The 8,537-nt window shown below is 29.5% G+C and overlaps 1 long non-coding RNA gene across 1 annotated transcript; it reads left to right on the top strand.

Annotated features, from left to right (window-relative positions):
- The first annotated feature begins 4,929 nt into the window (after positions 1-4,929).
- On the top strand, positions 4,930-7,218 carry LOC101488339 (uncharacterized). The gene is made up of 2 exons (XR_001143419.3): positions 4,930-6,618; positions 6,736-7,218. It is a non-coding gene; the product is annotated as an uncharacterized lncRNA (long non-coding RNA).
- The last annotated feature ends 1,319 nt before the right edge of the window (positions 7,219-8,537 follow it).

The raw sequence follows: 8,537 nt of genomic DNA, 5'->3' as shown, positions 1-8,537 counted from the left end.
CATAATCAATCAAATGCATCGAATGATATCCATGTATTGTAGCTGGTAAACTGCAAGATCCACAAATAATATTATGTTTTTTAAAAAATGACATGGCACTTTAGATAGACCAAACAAACAACATTTCCTTCTCCAATGGAGTATAAATGGTAAACATGTGGTCTAATTCAACTGACTCTAATTTTTGGTAGTTGCGCAAGTTTGAGATACAAAAGAATGCATTGTCCCTTATCAAGTAGTAACATAATAAACATAATCATATTATCTGAATAGATATACACATAATTAAATGCAAAATAATATTATTTTATTTTACCATATTTTTAGTATACACTCTATTGTGACACGATATAAAATATACCATATTAATTTAGATAACAAAATTATTATCGTGAAATAATTAAATACTATTTATTTTAAATATTTATAATACTTTAAATATTATAAATTAATAAAAGTACTAAAAATAAATAAATAAGTAACTAAATAGTTTTATATTTATAAAAAATACATTGCAACAACTAAATACACAATTTCAAACTTTTTAAAAATCATTAGTAATCAATCATGTGAGTTTACTTACTTAATCTTAGTTGATGTTGTCTCGTTCCTCGTGGATTGAGAGTTATTAAAAATAATTCTCAAGTCAGGAGGTATCACGTGTCTCCTAAGTTAGAGAAAGAAGACAAATCAATTTATTTTGTTTTAATTTCTGGTGATAAGAGTTTCAAGGGAGTGCTTTTTCTTTGACTAAAAGGATTTGGAACCTTTGCATTCCGACCAGTACCAATTTGACATATCCTTCCTTGGGTTTCAATTTTGTGGTTGCTTTATCGGTGGGAGAAAAAGAGGCGTAACACGAAATCGGAAAAAATAGAATCTCTGTGTTGAATTCAATTATGCTGACGGAACCAGAAAAAGAAAAACAGAGGTGTGTGCTCTCAACCCTAATCGCTTGAATTCGATATCTCTTTTTCTCCCTATCAATTTTCAATCTTCTGCTTTAATCGATTCGACCGGTATCATCTTCGTGTTTGGTGTTGATGTTTTGAGCCAATTTGTTTTTCTTATTCGTTGCGACGTCGACGGTAATGGTAACGATGTTCTTGAAATTCAAACCCTAGAAATCTTGATTTGAATTGGTGCCAAAAAAAGATGATTGCATAGTCACAAGAAAGAGAGAGATGGTGATACAAAATAAAATATAAAGCTTTCCGTTCCCGTTCCTGTTCTTGAAATTCAACCAAGAACGCCCGATCTCTATGAATCTTGGTCATTCGAATCCTCGAATTCTGATTTGAATTGGTGCCCTAAAAAGATGACAACGAAGTCACATACTTTGTTATTTGGAATCAAGTTTCTGCTGTCCATGATTTGCTTCATTCCAAAGAGAGGTATAAATCTCTCTCTATTTCATTTTCAACCCATTATCCTTTGGTTTCTGATCTATTGATTCTCTTCTTCTATTAAGCAAACATTCTCTGTCTCCAAAACTGTGTTTGACACAAATGTTTTGGGGTGGGTTTTTGTTTGCAACATTAACGCACTATAATTGATTATTCAAGAATGTATAATCTTGATGATTCTTGATTATTCTTGACTGAGAAGGTTAATAAAAATTGAAAAGTTGCAATATGTACCCTTAAGACAAGTCAGTCGCTATGCTTGGATGATCTCAAATTTAACTATGAGATAGATTCTTGATTTAGATGTGGCCTACAAAATGTCGTTTGTAATATGAATTTTGTATTCATATAAAATTGGCATAATGTTTTTTGGATGACCTGAAAATCAATTGAGATAGATTTTTTACAGTAAATGTTGCCTTGAATATGAATTTTTTATTCATATGAAAAGAGATTGAGAATTTGAGATAGTATGATTGGATTGTTTGGAATTTAATCACGAGATAATTCTTGACCCAAAATGTGGCTTGCAATATGAATTTTTTATTCATATGAAATGAAATTGAGATAGTATGATTGGAAGACCCGAAACTTAATTACGAGATGGACCCTTGATCCAAAATGTGGCTTGCAATATGAATTTTTTACCCGTATGAAAAGAAATTGAGATAGTATTTTTGGATGACTTGAAATTTAATGAGAAGATAGAATCTTGACCTTAAATGTGACCTTCAATATGATTTTTTTATTAATATGAAATTGAGATAGTATTTTATGAGATAGATTCTTAACCATAAATGTGGTTTTCAATATGAATTTTTTATTCATATGAAATGAAATTGAGATAGTATGATTGGAAGACCCGAAACTTAATTACGAGATGGACCCTTGATCCAAAATGTGGCTTGCAATATGAATTTTTTACCCGTATGAAAAGAAATTGAGATAGTATTTTTGGATGACTTGAAATTTAATGAGAAGATAGAATCTTGACCTTAAATGTGACCTTCAATATGATTTTTTTATTAATATGAAATTGAGATAGTATTTTATGAGATAGATTCTTAACCATAAATGTGGTTTTCAATATGAATTTTTTATTCATATGAAATGAAATTGAGATAGTATGATTGGAAGACCCGAAACTTAATTACGAGATGGACCCTTGATCCAAAATGTGGCTTGCAATATGAATTTTTTACCCGTATGAAAAGAAATTGAGATAGTATTTTTGGATGACTTGAAATTTAATGAGAAGATAGAATCTTGACCTTAAATGTGACCTTCAATATGATTTTTTTATTAATATGAAATTGAGATAGTATTTTATGAGATAGATTCTTAACCATAAATGTGGTTTTCAATATGAATTTTTTATTCATATGAAATGAAATTGAGATAGTATGATTGGAAGACCCGAAACTTAATTACGAGATGGACCCTTGATCCAAAATGTGGCTTGCAATATGAATTTTTTACCCGTATGAAAAGAAATTGAGATAGTATTTTTGGATGACTTGAAATTTAATGAGAAGATAGAATCTTGACCTTAAATGTGACCTTCAATATGATTTTTTTATTAATATGAAATTGAGATAGTATTTTATGAGATAGATTCTTAACCATAAATGTGGTTTTCAATATGAATTTTTTATTCATATGAAATGAAATTGAGATAGTATGATTGGAAGACCCGAAACTTAATTACGAGATGGACCCTTGATCCAAAATGTGGCTTGCAATATGAATTTTTTACCCGTATGAAAAGAAATTGAGATAGTATTTTTGGATGACTTGAAATTTAATGAGAAGATAGAATCTTGACCTTAAATGTGACCTTCAATATGATTTTTTTATTAATATGAAATTGAGATAGTATTTTATGAGATAGATTCTTAACCATAAATGTGGTTTTCAATATGAATTTTTTATTCATATGAAATGAAATTGAGATAGTATGATTGGAAGACCCGAAACTTAATTACGAGATGGACCCTTGATCCAAAATGTGGCTTGCAATATGAATTTTTTACCCGTATGAAAAGAAATTGAGATAGTATTTTTGGATGACTTGAAATTTAATGAGAAGATAGAATCTTGACCTTAAATGTGACCTTCAATATGATTTTTTTATTAATATGAAATTGAGATAGTATTTTATGAGATAGATTCTTAACCATAAATGTGGTTTTCAATATGAATTTTTTATTCATATGAAATGAAATTGAGATAGTATGATTGGAAGACCCGAAACTTAATTACGAGATGGACCCTTGATCCAAAATGTGGCTTGCAATATGAATTTTTTACCCGTATGAAAAGAAATTGAGATAGTATTTTTGGATGACTTGAAATTTAATGAGAAGATAGAATCTTGACCTTAAATGTGACCTTCAATATGATTTTTTTATTAATATGAAATTGAGATAGTATTTTATGAGATAGATTCTTAACCATAAATGTGGTTTTCAATATGAATTTTTTATTCATATGAAATGAAATTGAGATAGTATGATTGGAAGACCCGAAACTTAATTACGAGATGGACCCTTGATCCAAAATGTGGCTTGCAATATGAATTTTTTACCCGTATGAAAAGAAATTGAGATAGTATTTTTGGATGACTTGAAATTTAATGAGAAGATAGAATCTTGACCTTAAATGTGACCTTCAATATGATTTTTTTATTAATATGAAATTGAGATAGTATTTTATGAGATAGATTCTTAACCATAAATGTGGTTTTCAATATGAATTTTTTATTCATATGAAATGAAATTGAGATAGTATGATTGGAAGACCCGAAACTTAATTACGAGATGGACCCTTGATCCAAAATGTGGCTTGCAATATGAATTTTTTACCCGTATGAAAAGAAATTGAGATAGTATTTTTGGATGACTTGAAATTTAATGAGAAGATAGAATCTTGACCTTAAATGTGACCTTCAATATGATTTTTTTATTAATATGAAATTGAGATAGTATTTTATGAGATAGATTCTTAACCATAAATGTGGTTTTCAATATGAATTTTTTATTCATATGAAATGAAATTGAGATAGTATGATTGGAAGACCCGAAACTTAATTACGAGGAATGAAAGACTACTGAGACAAATTCATCCAAGGAATTACTGGTCAGTATTCTTTATAATCAACTCTAACTTCCTATATAACATTCTTTATATGAATGTGTTACATAAATAATTAAATATATACTGTTACTTTTAGTAAAATGGTCTTAACTTAAATCAGTCTTTATTATACTCTATTTGCCTGTTATCACGTTGACTTCCGAAATATTGTGATATATGCGTAGACTAATATATGCATTTCAGCTTTATCAAACCAAACTGTCACCATATCTGTCAGCCTTAAAATTGGTAAAAACAGCTACCCAATATTTCTTGATCTGATCTACATAGTCTCAGAGCATAAAATTGTGAACTGCCACCTACCTTTGGTTTGTGACTTTTATTCAATATTTGTTGAAAGAATGGGAAAGCATCTATCCAGGTATTGTCTGTAGAGCTAAATACCTATTGTCATTTTATATTTTGTTCTAATTAATGATGTGGAAGATGATTGGGATATTGCTTGCATTTTATATACGAAATAATGGCTGAAACATTCCTTATGCATCTTATGCTATAAAGCATGGAGTACTTCTAAAATGGTGAAGTACCCATACTTGGTGGTTACCCGGTACTAGTACTAGTACTAGTACTTGTACCATATTTGTGGGTATGCTGTTTTTATTTATTTTATTTCGAGTGAAATTCATGATTTTGTTATATAATAATTTAATATTATTTGCTTATTTGAGTTTATTTGTTATTGTAATCGAACACAATTTGTGTGTTTTTAGACATTTATATTGATTTTGTATTGAGAATTGAACAATTTAACTCTCTTAGTTAAATTATATAAAAAAATTAATGTTTTTCATTGATGTATCCATAGCTTAATTTTTTTAAAAAAAAATACCATATCCCGTACTGGTACCAGTAACTGATACTACTACCATACCTATGCGTGATAGATCTTATGCTGATACAATTTTCAGGCCATCGTATTGATGTTACCATATATTTCCTCTGATTATGATATCATTGTGCAAACATATCGGTATGTGAACATGAGTTTGAAGTAGAGGTTGTGTCGTTGGGTTGGGCTCTATGCTCACTAAGCTTGATTATGATTTGCATCGGAAGATTAGGTGCACAGGCTTGAAGCGTGGTAATGAGCTACACAATTTTTGATATAGTCAATGACAAATAATTTTTTGGAAATTCTCTTGAAATATGTACCTGATCCCATGCTCTCTCATATCTCGTGTCATTTTTTTCAATAGTACCTTGCCAGTTTTCTACTTCTGCATTAGACTTTTTATGCTTTAGTTTTCTTATAGAATATCTTTTTCTTTGTTGGACTTCATCTGAGTACTAAAGAGCTAAAAAGCTAAAAAGCTTATTGAATAGAGAGCATACACAGAGAAAATAAATATGTATACTGAATAATTAAGCAAAAGACTGAATGTTTTTTCCTTCCAAAGTAGCTCTCCCCTCTCATTATAGCTGTTGAATTAGTCATCAGCCAATTCTTTTAAAAATAATGTATATAATTATAGTTGTCAACATAGTTGGTTTAGTATTGTGAAGAGGATAGTTGCTTGGCTACCTAAGAACTAGTTTTATAACTTAGAAATGAGAATCATTATTTAATCATGGTTCATGTTGTGTGGCGAATGCTGCGGACTGATGTTTTTTTTTTTTTTTTTCTTTTCCAGTTATATAAATATGTTTATTCAATGGATTTGATTATGTTGTGTTATGCTTGTTTCGCTTAATTCCTCGGTTCTGTTGGTATATTCAAGTCCTTCAAATCTTCAATGATATTTTGGTTTATAATTACATATATATGTTATTTATCACAGGATTCTGATTTGATGTCTTGTAATTTATAACTTTGATGGCACAGAAATTTGAAATAGTCATTGAGGATCAAGCTGGAAAACAGTTCAAATGTAGGATCAATTGAGGAAGCCGAAATGACAAATCAATGGATTGATTTATTTAGGGATTTGATATATGAATACTTGATTTGCTCGGCATTGTAAAGACATCCACAACTTTCTCTTTTTGTTATGAGCATTTTAAGATTCCCTTCATTAAGTGGCTACAAACCTTTTTGTGAATCCCCAAAACAAAAGTAAAAAATGAAATTCATCTGTAAATATAAATTACTTTATTACTTTTTTTTTAATTGAAATTATTTTAATATAATTTCATGAAAAACTTGAATCTAAAATAGATTTTCTTTCTGCAGTACGGGTACCTGGTCGCATGTGCAAGAGCGAAGTGATCGTTATATTTTTTTTAGCTTTCCTACTTTTATGGTTGCATGTGCAAAAGTGAAGTGGTCATTATATTTTTTTAGCTTTCTTACTTTCATTTCTACGGGTCAAGTGGATATGCTTTGATTGCTTGTTGCTCCAGGTTAGGACTAAAAACTAAAATATTTGGATTCTTACCCCATTTTCAACATGTTTTCTGTTTTGTGTCTACCTAATTCAGCATGCCTTGAATTATTTAGTACTTGGGTTACACATTATATTAAAGATTTTGTCTATAGGTTTGAAGTAGGACACATAAGATTTTGCCTTTAAGTGAAACTATTTACTACTTGGGTTTGCACTTTGCACACGTGTCAGTATAATACTATAGTTCACTGTCCTACATTTCCATGTGTTATATTTGACTAGACAAATACTTATTCAATTTCATCAACTCCAATTATTTTGAATTTTTATTTACGAATTAAACAGTTAAAGTTTTCCTTTCTTCATTTTAAATAACAAATACAATATAGATCAAACTGTTAAATAAATTGTGTGCAATGATAGATAGCAAGGCTACTAATTTCCTGTTTAGAATAATGAATAAGTTTATAAAACAAGCTAAGAGGACAAAAAAAGGTTCTTATTGAGTAAGCTTTCATACTGCAAAGAAAAACAAGCGGTAACAAGTCTTTTATGCAAAATTGTTTACTAGTTTTAATAAGTTTATGAGTTCTAATCTTAAATTCGCCATACTCAACAACTCTTGATTTGACAAATCAAATTGGCTAATTAGTTTTTAAACGATTTTAAACAAATGTTATACAAGACAGTTATGAATGAATGAATGAGTTGTGAGATAAACCTGAGATAATTTTTAATTTTTGAGGTAGCTTGTTTATGAGTAATTAAATTTGTTTGTAAAATGTGGCTTTCAATATGAATTTTTTATTCATATGAAATTGACCTATTGGATTCGATGACTTATTGGATTCAAAATTCGATATTTGAGCTTTGTAGACTATCCTAAATTTAATAAATTGAGAGGATTATGATATGTGCTTTGATCCACTTAGATGTGATAGTGAGATGATTAATATTGAACCTCGATTGCAAAATTTATATAGGAGCTTATTATCCTAAATTCGATAAATTGGAATGATGGGTATTTTACCTTAGATGCCAAAAATGATATTTGAGCCTAGATGGTCTTAGGGTTTGAGCTTAATAGACTATCCTAAATTTGATAAATTAAGAGAATGATAGTCGTATTAAGTTTTGATCACCTTAGATGTAAAATTTGATATTCGGACTATGATATGGTGCTTCAATGAACTTGGATGCAAAGTTTATATGTGAGGATATGATGTTGAATTAAATACATTAGGATGGTGGTTTTGTGTGTCTATATGATCTTGAATTCGATAAATTGCGATGATGGTAAATTGTCTCGATACATTAGGATGATGGTTTTGTGCCTCGATAGATTGATGTTGCATCTCGATATTTGATGCAAGATATGATATTTAAGTCTAAATGGTCTTAAGTTCGATACATTAGGATGGTGGTTTTGTGCCTACATGACCATGAATTTGAATTTGACTTTTGAGTCTTATTGACATGAAATTCTATAAACTGAGATGATGATATTGCGCCTCAGCCATATTGGATGCAAAATTCAATATTTGAACCTAGATGTCCCTAATTTGTTAAATTGGAATGTCGGTGACTCAATGACCTTGGATGCCAAATATGATTTTTGACCTACATGATCATATATTTGATAGATTGA

This window comes from Cicer arietinum, chromosome 1 (assembly GCF_000331145.2).
Source record: "Cicer arietinum cultivar CDC Frontier isolate Library 1 chromosome 1, Cicar.CDCFrontier_v2.0, whole genome shotgun sequence".
NCBI classification, from domain to species: domain Eukaryota; kingdom Viridiplantae; phylum Streptophyta; class Magnoliopsida; order Fabales; family Fabaceae; genus Cicer; species Cicer arietinum.
Note: the sequence above shows the minus strand (reverse complement) of the source record. Positions and strands in the feature narration are given on the sequence as shown.